Source organism: Bubalus kerabau, chromosome 18, assembly GCF_029407905.1.
Source record: "Bubalus kerabau isolate K-KA32 ecotype Philippines breed swamp buffalo chromosome 18, PCC_UOA_SB_1v2, whole genome shotgun sequence".
Lineage (NCBI taxonomy): Eukaryota > Metazoa > Chordata > Mammalia > Artiodactyla > Bovidae > Bubalus > Bubalus kerabau.
In genome coordinates this window covers 36,719,595-36,737,747 of record NC_073641.1, presented here as the reverse complement: position 1 = coordinate 36,737,747, position 18,153 = coordinate 36,719,595, and positions in this window count along the sequence as shown.

Genomic DNA, 18,153 nt, shown 5'->3' with positions numbered 1-18,153 from the left:
GTGTTCTTGTCTGGACAATCCCAGGGACAGCAGAGCCTGGTGGGCTGCCGTCTATGGGGTCGCACAGAGTCGGACACGACTAACGTGACTTAGCAGTAGCGGTAGCATGCTGTAGACCAGTGCTCACAGGAGAAGCAACATGATCCCAAATAAAAATACATGGAATTCAAATGTTTGCCCTTTTCATGTTCAAATTTGGAGCAACAGTTGAAGCTGCTCTTTAACTAAGATGTCTTCAAGTATATATTCCAAATTTGGTGAATGTTCATCAAACCAATTTCACATGATATAGTAAAAGACTAATAGAAATATGATTCACATTTAAAGATATGCACAAATAATAGGCTGGAAATATCTATAAAAAACAATTTTTAGTGGCAACCTCTTAGCGTATGGAGAGGAAAAAAAAAGAAGAAATTAATAGCATGGGGGACATATTTTACCTTTTACTATCTCCTTTTCTATAGTTGAATTTATTATTGGCATTTAATACTAAATTTCATAATTTAAAAGTGAGAAAAAGTGAGCTAAATGTACATAAATTAAAATTACTAAAGAATTAAAATACAACTACATTTGGAAGATAGCTATTTTTTAAAATAGTGTTTGCCTTTTTAAAAAAATTATTTTTCTCTGTTCTTGGAGCAGTAAAAAAAAAAAAAAAAAAGTTCATTTCCTTGAGTCCAGTTTTCCTCTCTATGGATTTGTCTCTTCCTAGTTAAGTAGTATTGAGACAGACCAACGTAAACTTTTATTTAAAAGCCCAGGCATTGCTAGTGCACTGGGACGACCCAGAGGGATGGAATGGGGAGGGAGGACGGAGGAGGGTTCAGGGTGGGGAACACATGTATACCTGTGGCGGATTCATTTTGATATTTGGCAAAACTAATACAATTTTGTAAAGTTTAAAAATAAAATAAAATTAAAAAAAAATAAAATAAAATTACAAAATATGAAACTAAAAAAAAAAAAAAAAGCCCCGGCATTTTCCAGTCTCTAATATGTCTCTCTATCAGAATAAGATCTCATTTGTGTTCAACTCAGTACTCACTTTTCATTATTCTGTTGGTTGGTCTGACTTTGTTTAAGATTACGACAAAAGATGTGCCAAATGGCATGACCCATTATTAAAAATGTAGAGCGTTCCAAGTTTTGAGACTTGCACCGAGTGCTTTCAGTATCACTTACTGTTTTATGTGTATGCTTGTCAAAAGCAATTACTCCTGATTCAGCAAAATTCAATGCTTTCTAACAAATGATCAGGAGGGTAAACAACTCATTTACATGGGGAGGTTTATATTTTCAGAAATGCCTCAAGGGAGCCTTTCCAAGAGGCCAGAAAGGAATTCAGCGAAAAGGAAACAGCAGGAGGATCCTGTATTTCTCTGCAGTTCAGCAGTACTGGTTGCCAATACCAACATCATAACATTTCAGGACTCAATTTTCCATATTTTGAAACTTCATACAGAGATTCCATCAAGCAAGTCAATCTGCTATCAAACTCAGCTTTGTGTGTTAGTTGCTGAACTTTCTACTTCATGACTTCCAAGCTAAGCTGTAAGAGTTTTATATCCCGAGAATAAATCAGAATTGATGGGGATGCGTATTATTAACTCAGTGGTTCTCAGACTCTGAATTGCCTGAAGGGTCTGTTAAAATGCAGATTGCTGGGCTCAAACACAGAGCTACTGATTCCACTGAGTTTGGGAGACAGCCTGAGAATTTGCACATTTTTAGGTGGTACTTCAGTGATTCCTGGCACCACACTTTGAGAGTCGTGATATTAACTCTTTAGGCTGCACAAGCGTGCTCAGTCATGTCCGACTCTTTGTGACCCCATGGTCTGTAGCCTGCCAGGTTCCTCTGCTCAGGGAATTCTCCAGGCAAGAACACTGGAGTGGGTTCCTGACCCAGGGATGGAAACTACCTCTCTTGTGTCTCCACGTCTCTGTGGTGCACTGAGCCACCTGGGAAGCCCCTTTAAGCTACTACAGCACGATAGCCCTGTCCGACTCTTTGCAACCCCATGGACTGTAGTCTACCAGGCTTCTCTGTTCATGGGATTTTCCCGGCAATAGTACTGGAGTGGATTGCCATTTCCTTCTCCAGGGGATCCTCCCAGCCCAGGGATTGAACCCGGGTCTCCTGCATTGTAGACAGATGCTTTACCATCTGAGCCACAGCTTACTAAAAGGTGTCCTTCTGGCTTTCAAATTTTAAGGAACCCCAGATATTAGTGACAGTCTCTGAATCTGGTTATTCTAAGAGAAGAGAATGATGCATGTGGCTTCAGGCTTTCTATAAGAATTCATCTAAAGAGTTGGGAACACCAGACCACTTGACCTGACTCCTGAGAAATCTGTATGCAGGTCAAGAAGCAACAGTTAGAACTAAACAAGGAACAACAGACTGGTTCCAAATCGGGAATGGAGTACGTCAAGGTTGTATATTGTCACCCTGCTTATGTAACTTATATGGAGAGTACATCATTCCAAATGCCAGGCTGGATGAAGCACAAGCTGGAATCAAGATTTCTGGGAGAAATATCAATAACTTCAGATATGCAGATGATACCACAAGAGAAAGTGAAGAACTAAAGAATCTCTTGATGAAAGTGAAAGAGGAGAGTGAAAAAGTTGGCTTAAAACTCAACATTCAGAAAATGAAGATCATAGCATCTGATCCCATAATTTCTTGGCAAATAGATGGGGAAACAATGGAACCAGTGAGACTATTTTTGGGGGCTCCAAAATCACTGCAGATGGTGACTGCAGCCATGAAATTAAAATACGCTTGCTCCTTGGAAGAAAAACTATGACCAACCTAGACAGCATATTAAAAAGCAGAGACATTACTTTGCCAACAAAAGTCCGTCTAGTCAAAACTATGGTTTTTGCAGTAGTCATGTATGGATGTGAGAGTTGGACTATAAAGAAGGCTGAGCACCAAAGAATTGATGCTTTTGAACTGTGGTGTTGGAGAAAACTCTGGAGATTCCCTTGGACTGCAAGGAGATCCAACCAGTCTATTCTAAAGGAAATCAGTCCTGGATATTCATTGGAAGGACTGATGCTGAAGCTGAAACTCCAATACTTTGGCCACCTGATGTGAAGAACTGATTCATTGAAAAAGACCCTGATGCTAGGAAAGATTGAAAGTGGGAGGAGAATGGAACAACAGAAGATGAGATGGCTGGATGCCATCACTGACTCAATGGATGTGAGTTTGTGTAGGCTCCAGGTGTTGGTAATGGACAGGGAAGCCTGGTGTGCTGCAGTCCATGGGGTTGCAAAGATTCGGGCACCACTGAGTGACTGAACTGAACTGAGGAGCTGGTGAAAATGATTCAACATTGTTGAGATGCAGATTGTCTTTTATAGGGGTGCTGTTTATTTCATTGTAAACAGCCTCTCTCACCTTTGTTTGACACAGTTGAACTGTCGGGAGCGGAGAAAAGTGAAAGTGAAAGTCGCTCAGTCGTGTCCAATTCTTTGTGACCCCATGGACTATAGAGTCCGTGGAATTTTCTAGGCCAGAATACTGGAGTGGGTAGCCTTTCCCTTCTCCAAGGGATCTTCCCAACCCAGGTCTCCCGCATTGCAGGTGAATTCTTTACCACCTGAGCCACAAGGGAGCGGAGAGTCTGGGCTTAAATGTGGGTATCGTGCTTTAAGATTTCATGATTTTAACATTCCAAAGTAGTGGCCTCTAGCCCTGTGCCAGTCTTTACTGGAATTATCCACAGCCCTCAGGGACAGTATAGAAGAGTGAAAAATGCTTCTACGTCACTTCATTAGGCTTTTGATCATATAGATAGTTTTTTAGTCTTTAAATGGAGAAAGAAATGGCAAACCACTCCAGCATTCTTGCCTGGGAAATCCCGTGGACAGAGGAGCCTGGTAAGCTACAGTTCATGTAGCAAAGAGTTGGACACAACTGACCATGACCACGAACACAAGTTAGTCTTTAAATCGAAATCTATGTATTTCTGATTTGCCATTCAGCAAAATCACCATTCTGGGGATTGGGTTCTTCTGGTGTGGAAACTCTGCTAGTTAGTTAATTATTCTACTATTAACTAAAAGTGAAGTCTATTAGTATTACAACATAAACTGGCTCTATGCCAGGAAAAGTCAAACCATATAAATACCCAATTGAGTCAGCAAATTCAGTGTTCCAGAGGCAGTGTTAATTGTTTTATATATACTTCAGTGTTTTCTTTTTACTATGTTTTATTGAAATGGGCAGATCTTTTATTTTACCACCAATTTAGTCAAATTGATTTTCAACTGAATCATGCTCATTGGCACAGTTTTCCAGAAAGCTGAGGTTTGCCTCATAAGAAGCCAAAGGCAACTCCAATTTTTGCTTGAACTATCACTTAATGTGGGAGGAAGCTGTGTGAGCCGTCCCTCCACACACACTGAGGCTGCAGGAGGAATATGAATTCATCTTCTGTGGGAATTTGGGGGATTTATAAAGTTGGATCACATTATTAAGTTAATAATGATATTTAGTATTTATAAATGTTTTCATAGCATTTTAATAGCTCTGGGATCATTTAAGCATTTTTGTAAAAGTATAATTGTCATTTCCATTTTATAGTGAGGAAAGATGAAACATAGAAAGGTAAAGAGGTTTCCTTAGCCCCTAAAGTAGCTACCTTATAATAGAAGGGAGGGTGTTGGGGGGGAAATGGCTGGGGCTGGGGAAAAGTGAGGTTCCCTCACTTTTACCTTGTAGGTAATAATGTAAAGGAGAGAATGGACTTTTTAGTCAAAAACAACTAATTTTGATTCCAGTTTTTGTCCTTATTAGCCACATGACAGTGAACAAATTACTTAACCTCTCTGAGTCTCAGTTTATTTATCTGTAAAATGGCACAATTATCTTCTTACTTTACACAGTGGTTGTAAATATTAGGGCTAATTTGTGTAAAGTACCGAGCATATACGTATCCAAAGAAATGATGATTATTAGTGCATATTGGGTATTGGGATTACAAATGGTAGGTTCTGTGTGGCCAGGAAACAAGTCTCCCTTGCTCACTGTATCTCCAGAATCTAGCAAAGTGCTTGGCAAAGAAGACAGTCATTGAATATGTGTTGAATGATTAATGTACCACAGCTAGTAGCTACTTGCAGTTTAATTAATCACAAGGCTTGACATGGCCATCCTTATCCAGATTTAAAATACTAAAGATGCCACTCCTGTCAACTGATTACATCTGCTTGTAAATGAAATCAGGGAACCATGATAGAGACTGTTTACCATTAGAGTTTTTACTGAGAAATCTGGTGGATATGCAAGTAGAAAAGCATTGGTGGAGGGGGGGCAAGATTCTGAGCTATAAAACAAAACTCAAACAGATCCCTAATTCTGCGATGCGAATGCATGGTCCAGGGTTGACTGGTATGGAATAGATCCCATGTCAAGACTTCTGAAGCCCAGTCCATTAAGGGCAAGTCACATCTTTAGCTTGTGCACAAATGTGTGTATTCACACCTAGCAGCACATAAAGTACTTAGTAGTATGTAAGGAAGAGCATCTTCTCAGACAGATTTTGGAATGTTCCTGGTGCCCTCCTCCCCTAAGCTGGTAGCCAAAATTGATCGTGTATGATGTAAGTGTCGGAGAAGGCAATGGCACCCCACTCCAGTACTCCAGCCTGGAAAATCCCATGGATGGAGGAGCCTGGTAGGCTGCAGTCCATGGGGTCGCTGGGAGTCGGACACGACTGAGCGACTTCACTTTCACTTTTCACTTTCATGCACTGGAGAAGGAAATGGCAACCCACTCCAGTGTTCTTGCCTGGAGAATCACAGGGATGGGGGAGCCTGGTGGGCTGCCATCTATGGGGTCGCACAGAGTCAGATACGACTGAAGTGACTTAGCAGCAGCAGCAGCAGCATGATGTAAGTGTATGGGCCAGACAAGTCTGGATTTGAAATCTGGATCTTTTACATTCTAACTCTTTAAACCTGTGCAAATTGCCTAACCTTCCTGAGCCTCAATGTACCCTTCCATTAAATGGGGATGCTGACAGAACCTAGACACCTAACAGGGCCGTGACTGTTAGCTGTGATAATGTATGTAATGTGCCTGCAAAGAGAAAGCACCTGGTAGATACCGGCAATGGTGATAATGACGATGATGATGATGCATGAAGTTGGAAAGGGTCCTAAACATGATACACTGGTCAGGAAGGCTTGGTTAGAGCTCAGGATACAGATGGGTGAGCAAAGGGGAATTTGTGGATATCAAAAGCAGAGATAAGGGCAACCCAGATGCATTTTCATCTGTTTAACAATTTTACTTGATGATAACTCTGAAGGTTGTGAATATTAGTGTAAACTGCCCCGTGATTGCACTTGAAAGGTCAGGATTATCTAGGCTTTTACTGTTCTGCAGATTCAGGATTGGTTTGAAATGTGACTTTCTTTGCATACCTTTGCAATGACAGCATAAGCAAAAGGCCAGAATATGCTCAGAGATGATGCTCCTGCTGAGTTCTTGCAGAGTACGTTTCCCATCACCATCCACCTCACTGATGATGTTGCAACATGTGTTTTTGAGTCCCTGTCTTGACTACAAACAAACTTGGAGTTTATCAATTCTGATTCCTCTCACTTCCAGGTGTCTTGTGATCCCAAAATGACATTCTTTCCCCTCCGCCAGGAAAAGGAGATTGATAGCCTCAACTACACAAGATGTTGGTCAGGTATATATTATTTCTCTCAAACGATTTGCAAGTTGAAAAAAAGAAAAAGCCTGGAGAGGCTAATCCTCACCTTGAAGGGATTAATATTTAATGATGGAATTTGGGGCTTTGCAGTACATAATAATGAGCATGCACTGAGGTAGGAACAGGATATACATTGGGGGGAAAAATGCTAGTGTGGTTTCTCCTCATCTCTACTATATTCCCCCAATTCTGTATGTCTCTGTCATCCCCTATTCTAGGTTTCACACTTAATTATTGGAGGGAAAATTCACACAGACTTTGAAAGGGTTGTGTAGACAAATATATTTAAGAAATACTGACCTATGTAATTGTTCAATCCCACGTATTAAAGTTAAAAGATTAGGGTAGAGCACAAGGAGGATTACTTGATATAGTTGTAATGAATTTCTGTGAAGATTCTAATGAGTAAATGACAACAAATTCAATCTCAAAATAACACTTTCAATTAAGATCCAAAGTAGGCATTTTCTCAACCACTATTAGTGGGCAACATGTCTTTAGCGAAGGAGGTCCTCAGTATCAGGCAGTATTTACAAGGGTTCAATACACTATGCAATACACTCTATGAGGGTACATTGTTGTCCAGTTGCTCAGTCGTATCCGACTCTTTGCAACCCCATAGACTGCAGCATACCAGGAAGGACAGGCTTCCCTGTCCTTCACTATCTTCCAGAATTTGCTCAAACTCATGTCCATTGAGTTGATGATCCCATCCAACCATCTCATCCTTTGTCACCCACTTCCCCTCCTGTCTTCAACCTTTCCCAGCATGAGGGTCTTTTCCAATAAGTCAGCTCTTCACATCAGATAAAGTATTGGAGCTTCAACTTCAGCTTCAGTCCTCCTATTCAGGACTGATTTTCTTTAGGATTGACTGGTTGGATCTCGTTGCTGTCCAAGGGACTCTCAAGAGTCTTCTCCAGCACCACAGTCTTCGCTTATTTCCTGTAGAATTTATAGTATGGGACATGGTGCCCAGCACGTAGTAACGATTTGTTTAATAAATGAGTAAACAAATGCAATCTGCAAACTTTGGTTCTGATGACACTTGTATTAATTAAAAAATTTTAATTGTGGTTAAAAAATATAGAACTTACCATTTTAACCACCTTAAGTGTGCAGTTCAGCAGTGTCGTGTATATTTACATTGTGGTCTCTAGAAATTTTTTACCTTGCAAACTGAAACTCTACATTCTTAAACAACAACTCCACATTCCTCTTCCCTCCAGCCCCTGACAGCCACTATTACTTTCCGTTTCTCTAAATATTGACTACTTTAGATACCTCACATAAGTGGACTCACACAGTATTTGTCTTTCTGTGACCGGTTTATTTAATGTGACATAATGTCCTCGAGGTTCATCCACATTGTAGCATGTCACAATTTCCTTCTTTTTTTTTTTTAAAGCCTGAGCACTATCCCATTGCATGTCTCTAACACATTTTGTTTACCCACTTATCCAGTGAAGGACACTGGCTTGCTTACACCTCTTGATTATTGTGAAGATGACCACCACTTGGTTCACCTGCAGTGAACATAGGTATGCAAAGACCTTTTTGAAACACAGTTTTAATTCTTTGGACTATATGCCCAGAAGTGAAATTTCTGGATTATATGGTAGTTCTATTTAAAAATTTTTGAGGAAGCTTCATATTGTTTTCCATAGTGGAAAACAATTTTATATTCTCACCAACAGTATACAAGTATTCCAGTTTCTCCACATCTTTGATGAGGCTTTTATTGACAGAGAGTAGTGGACATTAGGATGTGTTATTCGAGTCAGCTCTTATAGGGAGCCTAACTGGCGGGGGCTTTCAGCTGCTGCCCATCTGGATCCATCACTGTGTTTGTGCTGCTGTCCTGCTTCCCAGGGGCTGCTCCTTGCCATGACTGAGCACAGAGTGTGGGGAGGGGATGGGGAAGATGAATACAGGCTAATTTCTGTGAGGCACAGGACTTTCCACCAGGCCCAAGGAGTTCCCATTGGCCTGGCCAAAACTATCTTGACATTTCACTGCCATCTGCAACTCTTCCATCCAACCCTCCTTCTTTTCCCCTCTTCTTCTACTGGTAGCAGGTCTGTATCCCCTTATCAAGGATCTCCTTGCCTTTTCCTGCTTCCTCCCTCAGTAAATCTCTTACACGTATAATTCTGTCTTGGCATCTACTTCTAAGCAATCCTGAAATAACACACAGATATACAGTGGCCAATTCACAGAGAGACATGAAAAGGCCTAAGCCATGAATAGTTTAAATTTAACCTGTGTAAATCCAGCTCTGTAATTCTTTTTAAGAAATGAATAGGCAAATACATTTCATCATATCAAAATTGTCATTAGTCTCACTCAAGTGGACTGTGTCAACCTTTTTTTCCTAGAAACATCCTTTCTCACAAATCACAACAAGGTCACCCAATAGATATGAACTGAGAAAACTATTGATCAGAATATACATTAGCAGCAACAAAGGCATTTATAGAACCCCAGCAATTTCAGATTTAAATGAAAATCCATCCACGTACGTTAAAAAAGCAAGAACAGAATTACTTACATGTTAAACTTAATGCTTCATATCCCTTCACAGAATCCAGCATTATCTGAAACCCTGGCATGTGAACCAAAGCTTAGTTTTATAGCTGGGCTTAAAATCCCCACTTTGAGTGATTTCTGACATAGAGACACTTTATGTGCCAAATACATTTACAAATGAGAACATCACTTAGAATTTGAAAGTCTACCTAATTTTGACACTTAATCATGTATCAAATCTTACACGAATCAAGAATTGTTGGCTGTGTATAAGTTTTTCTTTCTTATAGAATGCTCATTTAAGATAATGTTTGTGCCATGCAGAGAGAAAGATAGGCATTTGATGTCTACTTGTAGATGAATATATGAAAAAAATCGATTCCTAAGATATACAAAGATTCAAATGGACATTTTAGTGTTCAGGTCAAGATGTCTTCAACAGACATAGTAGGTTAATAAAACACAGCAACTGAAATGTAAAAGATGATATTTGTTTTTGAACTTAAAAATGATTCTTTCCAGCAGGCAGGGAAGGCCATTACCCTGAGGACCTGCCTTGCCGGGTCCAAGCCGTTCCCAGAGATCTCACAGCAGCCAGCAAGCACAGTCATGAACTGGAATAACATTTACTGGAATGGGATGGAGAGGCCTCTTTCTGGATGACTAGAGGGTGATTCACAGAGACAATTTATAAAATTTTCACAGGGTCTCAAATTCTTTCTTGTTTTGAAAAATATAAGTATTTCTACACATAGGGCAAAGGGAGATAAAGAGGGGAGCATGGATTCCCTGTGATTTCAATGCAATTCATTGTCCCTGGTGATTTCAATGAAGTCCCTGTGGTGTTGGTTGCTTTTTATTTTTCTAATGTTATCCAAAAGACTAAAGGAAACACAATCCATCAGCTGTGAAAAATGACTAAGTGCTAGTGAGCTGTTTGCAAAGGTATTACCCATGTGACTCCCACACTTTGATGGTTAAGAAAAGCCAGCGTGGGTTTCTTTTTCATGCCTGTGTGTGCTCGCGTGCATGTCTTAGGCTGGGTCGCGTTCACTCTTGGCCGGGGTCTGGCCAGCTCCGGTTTCAGTTGTAGGCAGCCATGGACAATCTGCCTCTTTATTCTGCTTGGAAGCTCTGCTGATAGAGCTGTTTAAAGGGCTCAGGTGCTGACAAGCTGGGTGCTGTCAGTATCTGGGATTACAGGAAGTCCATCAAATCTTAGAGTTGCTTTCACTCCACATGGTGCAGAAAAGAAATGAACATATCATTGTCTTCTTTCCTTGCTTCTCTGTCATTGGTAGCCTCAGTGCCCTCTTCAAACTCAGATTCAGTATTAATTCTATATTCATGATGTTTTTGCAAATATATCATGCTCTTACTATAAATAAACAATAATCCCTTGAATTTGTTTTTCCTTTAAATTTTACAAATTTAAGGTCTTATTTTGAGAATTACATATTTAATACTCCCTTCCCCCAGCATCTTGACTCTAGGAAAAACACATACCTAGACACAGGCTGCAAAAGCCTTGGAGACAGCCTGGGTCTTTATTATATTCATAGGCAGTAATGATTCTCAGAATCATGGGGTGATGCAGTTGTTGTTAAAAAACATAGACTACTAGTCTTTACTCCAAGGAGTAAATCAGCATCTTTAAGACTGGATATCTATATCTTATACATCAAAGTGGGGCTTCCCAGGTGGCACAGTGGTAAAGAATCAGCCTGCCAATGCAGCAGGCCCAAGAGACCTGGGCTTTCATCCTTGGGTCAGGAAGATTCCCTGGAGTCAGAAATGGCAACTCACTCCAGTATTCTTGCCTGGAAAATTCCATGGGCGGAGAAGTGTGACAGGTGACAGTCCATGGGATTGCAAAGAGTTGGACATGACTGAGTGACTGAGCACATACATCAAAGTCTGAGAACAGTTGATAATGGATTCTCTAGTGTGGTCTCCACCCAGTACAGTAAGACTTTCAGGTTTCTTTTAAAGCTCCTTCTCTGATCACTTGACCCACCAGCTATTTCACGAGCCCAGTCTTACTTCTCCAGCTGAGTTACCCATCTTAGCCACCCTGTGGCTCTGGGGTATTTCTTTTTGCACCTGCCCCCCACCCCCGCCACTCAGCTCCCTTGGGCACATCTTGATGAGACCTCTGTTGTAAACACATTCTCCGGGTGGCTCTGTCCCCGTACCTGTGCCCAGAGTACTCATTTACTCTCCCACTGCCACCCAAGCCTTTGCTCTGTAGAACGGGCTGCCCACCCAAGTACAGCAAGTCCTACCAGGTACAGTGCAAACTGCTGGTTTTTTGAATTGCCAGCTCTGTGAGTATGATGAAATTGCTGATCTGTTTCCTGATCTGTATAATAAGAGTTCTATGAGATACATTTCTAAAATTCTCTGCTTCTGGACAGCCAGTAATTTTCTGTACTCACATCATGTTGGATTATTAGCCTCTCCCCACAGCAGCTGTTTTGGCTCATATGATTTCTCAATCTGTCTGCTGGCCGCCTGTTTGGGAGGTGTCCTGTCCCATGGGACACAACTTAGCAGAAATAGTGTCTGGGGCTCTGACTAGTCCATTACAGGAGGTCAAAGAGGAAGATACACTAACCAGAGATGGCAGGGTGGAGCCCGGAAAGGACCCCAAAAGACAAATGGGGTGATGGTGGACACAGGGTGAATATTTGAGTAGTCTAGGCTAGTGGCAGGTATATACAGATCTTAACTCCCAAAGCAAAGCTCATTTATGAACCAAAGGAAATTCAAGTATTATAAACAAATATTGGGGTTGGCATTTATAAGAGGGATGTTTGGGGGAACTTAGGCTACTGGCAGGTAAACTCAGATTTAAATCCCCAAAGTCAAACTCATTTAAGAACCAGAGGAATGTTAGGCATCATAGAAAAAATCTGGGAAATGGTTACAAGAGGGTATCAGGAAAAGAGCTGCAGATTCTGAGCTGGCTGGCAATGACCTCAGATCCTGCCTTCTCCATGAGACGGCAACCATGATGGCTATCTGTTCCTGCAGACACAGAGCATTCCATCCCTTTTGTCCTTGGCTCACTCAGACCTTGGACGAGTCTGGCCAAAGCACTGGTGTGTAATGGGAGGGTTGGGCCCCCAGTGGAGAGTGTGAGATCAGTCTTCTTCTCTCTCTGGTGTCTGGGATTCATGGAGTGGGGACTGAGGTGACATGGACAAGTTGTAACCATCCCTCCTTACTTCTGCCACATCTTCCTCGTCCCCATGACCACTCTTCTACCTGTTGTCCTAAGTTTTGCTTGATGCTTTCGAATTGTGGTACTGGAGAAGACTCTGGAGAGTCCCTTGGACTGCAAGGAGATAAAACCAGTCAATCCTAAAGGAAATCAATCCTGAATATTCATTGGAAGGACTGATGCTGAAGCTGAAGCTCTAATACTTTGGCCACCTGATGTGAAGAACTGACTCATTGGAAAAGACCCTCATGCTGGGGAAGTTTGAAGGCAAAAGAGAAGAGGGCAGCAGAAGATGAGATGGTTAGATGGCATAACCGACTTAATGGACATGAATTCAAGCAAACTCTGGGAAATAGTGAAGGACAGTGGAGCCTAGCATGCTGCAGTCCATGGGGTTGCAAAGAGTTGGACATAACTTAGTGATTGAACAACAGCAACAGCTAGTTCCCTGGAGCTTTACCAGTTGACATGATTGGGGTTTATATTAGTATCCTCAGGCTGCCCTAAAAATGTACCACAAAACCAGTGGCTTCAAAAAACATCAATTTATTGTCTTATATTTCTGGAGCTTGAAGTCTGAGATCAGGGTGTCAGTAACATTGGTTTCTCCTGAGGGCGGTAAGGGAGAAATCTGTCTTATGCCTCTCTCCCAGCTTTGGTAGTTTGCTGACCATCTTTGGTGCTCTGTGGCTTCTGCCACACAACTCCACTCTATCTACAGTGTTCTCCCTGAGTGTGTGTCTGTGTCCAAATCTCCCCTTTCTATAAGACATCAGTCATATTGGATTAGGTGTCTACCCTTCTCTTCAAGACTCTTGAGAGTCCCATGGACTGCAAGGAGATCAAACCAGTCAATTCTAAAGGAAATCAACCCTGAATATTCTTTGGAAGGACTGATGCTGAAGCTCCAATACTTTGGCCACCTGATGCGAAGAGCCAATTCATTGGAAAAGACCCTGATGCTGGGAAAGATTGAAGGCAAAAAGAGAAGGGGGCAGCAAAGGATGAGATGGTTAGATAGTATCACCGACTCAATGGACATGAATTTGAGCAAACTCTCCACCCTGTTCCAGTATGCCCTCTTTTTAACTAATTGCATCTGCAATTAGATTAGACCCTATTTCTAAAGAAGGTCACATTCTCAAATACTGGGGAAGTATATTCATCCTTCAATACATGAATGGGGGAAGGGACACAATCCAACCAATAATACAGTTCTTCCTTGTTTTTACCAATATATTTTTCTTATATCTTCAACTTCCTATCTGTATCCCTAGCTATTAATAGGAGTTGAGCCTTAAACCAGATGGACCACTTGGAATCATGATACTGATTGCTAGGTGTCTGACTTTATAAAGTACCCCAGCCTAGGAGCCTACTGTCATCTTCTGTCTACAGATTGGACCCCCCTGGAAAGCAATAACTGACCCAGGAAAAGATCAGGTGTCCCTTGAAAGTTATTTTTGGGGCTTTGACCTATTTCCTCTCCCTTGTTTTGAGGCCTATCTTGTAAACAGGTTAGCATCCTGCATCTTCCTTTTTCCCAGCACCTTCTCTGTTTATTTGTGTATATTTTCTCCAGACAACTCTGTGCAGGCAATATCTCAAAGCCTCATATCTCATGTCTCTAAACAGTAATAGGACTTCCACAGGTTGCATTGGCTTCCCTTATAGCTCAATCAGTAATGAATCTGCTTGCAATGCAGGAGACCCAGGTTCGATTCCTGGGTCAGGAAGATCCCCTGGAGAAGGGAATGGTAACCCACTCCAATATTCTTGCCTGGAGAATCCCATGCACAGAGGAGCCTGGCAGGGTACAGTCCATGGGATTACAAGAGTTGGACATGGCTTAGTGTCTAAACCACCACAGGTTACATGGATTATTAATTACATCACTATATCATATGGGTTAAAGTAACAGTTTGTGCTTTTGAATTCACAAAGTATAACTGAGAACACTACCAAGAAGTCATATATGACCTACAGTACTTCAGTTATGAGTAATTTATAGGAAATCTCTAGGTAATGTGACTTCAATGATGGATTAAATTATCAGAAAGTTACCAGATATCTCCCATATTTATTTACCCTTACATTTAACTCACTGGAATATTCCTGAATTCTCATGAATCATTTATTTGGCAAATCTTCTGATCTGAGCATTAGCTCTGCACTATTATGTTAGATTTGGTGGGGGGAGGGGTGGGTGTACAAAATGGATGAGAATCAGTAAGAAGAGCTTGGAAACACTAATTTCTTATATCAGGGAGTGACAAATGAGTGTTAGAGGTGGGGAGTTTGGACTGTGTTTTTTGCTCCAACACCTAAAGCATCACATTCTCTGGAGATGGTTTGCTATTAAAGCTAATTGGTTCTCTTGGAACGAACTTGGACTATTTCTTCCTTCTGATGTAACTGTGAATCCTCTCCAGGCTATAGTACATCAGGTCCAATTCCTGTAGTTGGTTGACAAGGAAAAGAACATCTCCAAGAAAAACAATGAGTCCAGTGAAGGAGCAGGGGTGGGATGGGTGGCAGGAGTGTGAGGGCGGGAAGTTGTGCGGGGATGCTAAAATAACGGGGACTGAGAAGCTGCTAGATTTTCATCAAAACACAGCAGTAATAGCTTCTGCCAACACAGCTGCCCTGAGCTCTCTCCTATTTGCAGTAATATGGCAATAAATGGAAATTGTAGATGGATACTACCCAAGGAGCAAGTTCTTTCTTAGAAGTGTAAATTGGCATTTAGGCAAGTTAAGAAACAAGGAAAGGAGAAAGTTTCTATATGGGACACAAGACCATTTTCTGTCAGGTCAGGCTGCCGAGCTGGAACCATCTCAGCTCCCTGGGTGGACTTTCCTTAACACTTTCTCAGTTACCTAAGGTCTGGGTGGTCCATGGCTATGAGCCTCCCATATGGCACTAGAGCCTGTCCTGCAGCAAACCATTAGGCTCCCAACAGGATCTCAGCGCAATCATGCTGGGTAGGCCAGAGACAGAGACTGTGGACCAACGTGATCAACCCAGCTCCATGGGCTAGACATAGACACTAGAAGTCACTGCCACTGAACTGCCTTGTTCTGGGGAACTCTGGGTATTATATTCTAATTTTACTCCTAACAACAACTGAGGTCCCCCGAGTGCTTTTATTTGAGCTGAACTGGTCCTCCTTCAGCATCATAAAGAGTTCTAATCTTCTGAACCAGTATGTTTTCTCTTATTCTTCATCTTCCTCCCCTTCCACACTCTAACTCCTCATCTGTGTTTGTTCTCATCATAGTTCTGTGCTCCTTAGGTTGCTCATGACTGGACTCTTCCTATTGCACGTCTTGCCTGTAGGAGAGTTCTAGCTGTGCAACTCTTCCTCCTGTCCACCTGCTGTCTGCCTTGCTATCACCTGGGTTTTCCTGAGGGGAGAGGCTGTGTCTCAGTCACCCTAGTCTCTGGCATAATGCCTGGCAACATTTCTGCAGACCTGGAGGTGACAGAAAGGGAACGCTGATTTCCTCACAGACTTTTCCTGGAGACACCACTAACATTTCACATCAAATCCAACCGTCTATGGAGTGAAAGATACCATGTGCAGGAGAGTATGTAAAGAACATCGTCACAGCTCCTAACTTCAGTGAACTGAGTGGCAGGACACAAAGAAATGATCCTATAATAACTTATGGTAGGTGGATGACATGGGTTAGTGCACAGAGCTCAAGGTTAAGAAACTCAAAGACTGGTCTCATTTTGTCAGCAGCTAGGTGGCAACCCATTTTCTCTGAGGCTAATTTCTTGAGCACAGTGAAAATAAGTTCCATCGGTGTTTCTCAAAGTGTGACACATAATATTTTTTTAGGGGGGGGGTGACCTATAGACTCAGAATTGAGTATGATTAAATAAAAGTTGGCTTAAAGTTCAACATTCAGAAAATGAAGATCATGGCATCCGGTCCCATCACTTCATGGGAAATAGATGGGGAAACAGTGGAAACAGTGTCAGACTTTATTTTTTAAGGCTCCAAAATCACTGCAGATGGTGACTGCAGCCATGAAATTAAAAGATGCTTACTCCTTGGAAGGAAAGTTATGATCAACCTAGATAGCATATTCAAAAGCAGAGACATTACTTTGCCAACCAAAGTCCGTCTAGTCAAGGCTATGGTTTTTCCTGTGGTCATGTATGGATGTGAGAGTTGGACTGTGAAGAAGGCTGAGCACCGAAGCATTGATGCTTTTGAACTGTGGTGTTTGAGAAGACTCTTGAGAGTCCCTTGACTGCAAGGAGATCCAACCAGTCCATTCTGAAGGTGATCAGCCCTGGGATTTCCTTGGAGGGAATGATGCTAAAGCTGAAACTCCAGTACTTTGACCACCTCATGCGAAGAGTTGACTCATTGGAAGAGACTCTGATGCTGGGAGGGATTGGGGGCAGGAGAAGAAGGGGACGACAGAGGATGAGATGGCTGGATGGCATCACTGACTCGATGGATGTGAGTCTGAGTGAACTCCGGGAGTTGGTGATGGACAGGGAGGCCTGGCGTGCTGCGATTCATGGAGTCGCAAAGAGTCGGACACGACTGAGCGACTGAACTGAACTGAACTGAAATTGCAAGCAGAGAAACTCATTGCGTTTTGAATTTTCCTTTGGGTCACAAAGAAATGAGGCAAGACACAGGCTCAAGCTCAGAGTTTGCCTACTTTAGCCAGTAGGATTGAGCAATGTTGTGTTTTTGTATTTTTTCTCAGGCAGATTATTTTGGAAGTTTTTCTCCATTTATGCCAGTAAGATTTACTTTTAAACAATTGTATTTCAGTAAGATAAATGAGTTGATTTAAATAAATTATAAAAAAGTTATAGACCATGACATGTGAGTATAACAAAAATTGTAAATGTGGTGCTGAAATATTTAAAGTTTGGGAAATACCAAATAAGTCAACTCTGGGATTGTTTTCAGCCCTACACTTCTCAAGATTTTGTGATATTTCCAAGGGAATGGTGTGGCTAATAGGAGATAATAAGTGCATCAAGATGATTTACTGACAACACAATATGTCAAATGATCCATTGAGAAATAATCTGTGATACAAGTAGCTATGGAGAGAGCTATGGAGAGAGATAAAGATAGATACTAGTATTGTAGGTATAATCATAGATTGCTAAACAGAAAGACTCAGATATTAATAATTAGTGTACAGATACCGATATAGATGAGTATATATTGATAATATCTATTTTTACCGTGATTAGGTGGAACATACTGTCTCATGACCTTGCAGCAAGAAGTGGCAAGCCACCTGATTCTTGAGAAGTGAAGTTGCTCAGTTGTGTGTAACTCTTGGCGATCCCATGGACTGTATAGCCTACCAGGCCCCTCCATCCATGGAATTTTTCAGCAAGAGTACTGGAGTAGGTTGCCATTTCCTTCTCCAGGGGATCTTCCTGACCTGGGGATCAAACCCAGTTCTCCCACATTGCAGGCAGATGCTTTACCCTCTGAGTCACCAGGGAAGCCCTGTGACATTGAAAAAAAAAGTGATATATTTGCATTTTCCTCCCAAAAGGAAGAAGAATCTTTTACATTCTTTAGCCTGGATTTCTCTCAATTCAGGGGAAATGTTATTTTTTTCTTTATTTTTTCAAGTTTTAACCTGCAGAGATGTTT